Source organism: Petaurus breviceps, unplaced genomic scaffold (genome assembly GCF_028583685.1).
Source record: "Petaurus breviceps papuanus isolate PSGF00001 unplaced genomic scaffold, PetGlider_PUasm1.0 181, whole genome shotgun sequence".
In the NCBI taxonomy this organism is placed as follows: domain Eukaryota; kingdom Metazoa; phylum Chordata; class Mammalia; order Diprotodontia; family Petauridae; genus Petaurus; species Petaurus breviceps.
The window spans coordinates 19,124,532-19,127,720 of NW_027185784.1; the positions used below are offsets into that span (position 1 = coordinate 19,124,532).

The window sequence follows — 3,189 nt, forward strand, 5'->3', positions numbered from 1 at the left end:
ATTATTGGGGAAACACGGTAGTAAGATCTTAATAGCTACTTATTGGCTAACTGACTATGTTATGCTAAAAGTATCCCTATGTGATATAGATAGGTATTAGCGTGTGCATTTTATAGATGAAGAAAGTTAGACTGAATGAATTTGTGCTTGTGGCCATATAGCAACTCTGTATCAGTGACTTTTCCCCTAACTTTTACTGGTAGTAGAGATTGTAGACCAAAGGCCTTCTACCATTGTATGAGTAGAATGGGAAGAAGGAAACAGACAACAATTCATGGGAATATTAGATATAAATTCAGGTATTACTGTCATACTCTACAACCCCAAAGACATCCAGGGGACACACTCACAGGGTCAGAGATGGGAGATCATTACTCTGTGAGAAATTGGTTCCAGTCAAGTTAAAAGTAGGTTGTAGGGATCTTTCTGCTGTCTGAGTATCGTTGGAATTGATATACTTAGGTCCATACCCTAAAGATATCCTCAATGCCACTGAAAATGGGAAAGACAAAATGGGACCTCTTTCAATTCCTGAAACCTAAATACAAGATCTTTGCAAAACAACCCCTGGGAGGTAGTAAAACTGTGGGAGCAACTATTAAAAACTTGTTAGATATGGTACTTATGCCCCCACTGTCTCTGAATATAACTTTTCCATTTGGCCAGTGAAAAAGGAGAATTGGAAATGGAAAATGGCAGTGACCTATAAGAAATTGAACAAGGTAGTAGAGAAGCTACCAACAGCAATCCCTAATATCACCACCTGTAATATAATACCAAGCAAAGGCAACTTCCCAGGTTCAAAATACCAGCATAGGTGCTCTCCATTTTATTCAGTGACCAACCAAGAACAGAGAAGATCAAAACATGACATCATTCAAAATACAGCATTTACTAAGTGTGATTAAATAATCTCCAAGTACTACCCCACCCCAGGACCTTCCAATCATTCAATCAATTACAAAGTCCCTGTTCTAAATACTGCTCCACCCCTAGGCTATACCTTCATTTGGTCCACCACAAAACCCCTCTTCTCAAATGGAGATTAGTTTCCAAACATAAGTAAAGTACCTTCATTTGTCAATCACAGAGCACAATAAGGTCAAAAGTTCCCCACCCCTGGATCACAATTGAATCTACCCCAGAGTTACATCAAGTTTAAACACAGCACTTAATACCCAAATGGAGGTCTTTTCTTCATCTTGACAAGAGGCAAGTTCTCAGCAATCTTAGTTCCTGGGGAGACAAGGCTTAGCAAGGCCATAAGATACATTGCCAGTCCCTTCATGAATTCATCCTCTGTCTGTAGAACAGTCCTAGAACCCCTGAACACATTAGCAAAGCCCTCTCCCAGGATTTCTGTAAACATACAACAAGAAAATCCTTCTTCAGGGCTTCTGAACCAACAGAAAGGCTCCCAGACCCCTGCAACAACAGCACTGTCCTTCACCAGTGGACAGTATTCATTCTGTCTGCAGGACAGTCTCCAGACCCCTGCAACAACAGCACTGTCCTTCACCAGTGGACAGTATTCACTCTCTGTCTGCAGGACAGTCTCAGGGCTTCTTAGCCAAAAGCCAGGTTCCAGGACTTCTTCAACAACAGGACTGTCTTTCACCAGTGGACAAATCTGGCAAAACAACATCAAAACAGACAGACAAAGTACCAGCAAAACAGCCATGTCTCCTCAGTCCTTGGCAGCTCAGGGGGCAGGTCTCAAAAGTCCAGGGCAATTCAAAGCGGCCACCAGCAATTCTCTTAGCCTCTCTCTCCACGAGGTGCTGCTTCCAAAAAAAAGTTTCTTCTGCCTCTCTCTTGTCTCTCCAAATCTCCGTCACCAGCTCCTCCCAGTTCAGGACTTTCTTTTCACATCAAAAAGTCCATCCCACAGGTGGGATTAACAAGCTCTGGGTTTTAATACAATCAATTTGAAAACCAAGCCCAATACAGGGGAATCTCCACATTCCATTACTATCACATCACCCTAATTGAAAACATAATCAAGGTCCCTGGGAACTGGTTTGGAGTAATTGACCTTGCCAATGCCTTCTTTGCCTGCTGACCACCAGGATCAATTTGCTTTTACCTGAAAGGGAATCCAGTATACCTTTGTCATTTTTCCGCAGGGGTGCATTAACTCAATTCCACTCATTTGAAACCTAATTTGACAAGATCTGTATGTAGTTTACCTTGCCCCAGGGGTTTTTGTGACTCATTACACTGAAGATATCATAATCAAAAGCAAAGACTCAGAAAGTGTGCAGAAAGCTCTGATGGATACCACCTTGGAACACAGGGACTGTAATAGAAATTGACTTCTGTGAGCCTATAATTTTCACAGGAAAAAGACTCTGAAAAGGAAGTCTTGATGCCTGGTCCAGAAAACATGGAGTGGATGTTTGCCCCTAGTGGGACCACCTACACCACTGGGATAAATTCTGGAAAAGGGGACCCCCAATGATCATGTTTATGTGGAGTGAGAGAGACAGTTCTGCTTCTCAGCCTATGTCTTTGGGACTTCCTGATTCCAGGATACCAGGCCAATGTTGCATCATTAGTACTACTGATACTGACATGTATAAGATTAGTCAACCCCACTGACCATGGGAAGGCTGGCACCACCCCTAGCTACTGCAACAACTCCTTTCTCCTGACCCTGTGCTTTGTTTGGGTGGCTCCCTTTGTTCATGGCATAGGGCAGCTAGGTGGTGTAGTGGACACAGTGCCTGGCCTGGAGTTGGGAACAGCTGATTTCAAATTTTGCCTCAAACACTGGATGACCCTGAATAAGTCACTTAACCTCTGTTTGCCTCAGTTTTCTCAACTATAAAATAGGGATAATAACAGCATCTGTCTCCTACAGTTGTGTAGATCAAATGAGATGATGTTTGTAAGGCACTTAGCACAATGCCTGGTCCATCATAGATGCTTAGTAAATAAATGCTTACCCCCTTCTTTTCTTCTCTCACGTCCCCTTGCATGCTGGACCAAGACAAGGTCAGGGAAGAGGAGAAAGATTCATATTCCTTGCTCCTACCAGGTCCATTTTTTTCTCTTCTCTCTGCCCTGTCACTCTGTAATCTTTTAGGTTCCCTTCAAATATCTACATCACTCTATCCAATTTCTGATTCCCTTTTCTCAGCTCCCTGCTTTGCCCTGCTCTGTTCTCCTCCCCTTCAACCCTCCCCC

At 43.1% G+C, this 3,189-nt stretch overlaps 1 long non-coding RNA gene across 2 annotated transcripts in view; it reads right to left on the minus strand.

The window, feature by feature from the left end:
* Positions 1–809: 809 nt before the first annotated feature.
* Positions 810–3,189, minus strand: part of LOC138160636 (uncharacterized) — a 33,944-nt gene continuing 31,564 nt past the window's right edge. For both annotated transcript variants that reach the window (XR_011168181.1, XR_011168179.1), the window contains one exon: positions 810–2,086. This is a non-coding gene — a long non-coding RNA (uncharacterized lncRNA). The remainder of the gene's footprint in view (positions 2,087–3,189) is intronic.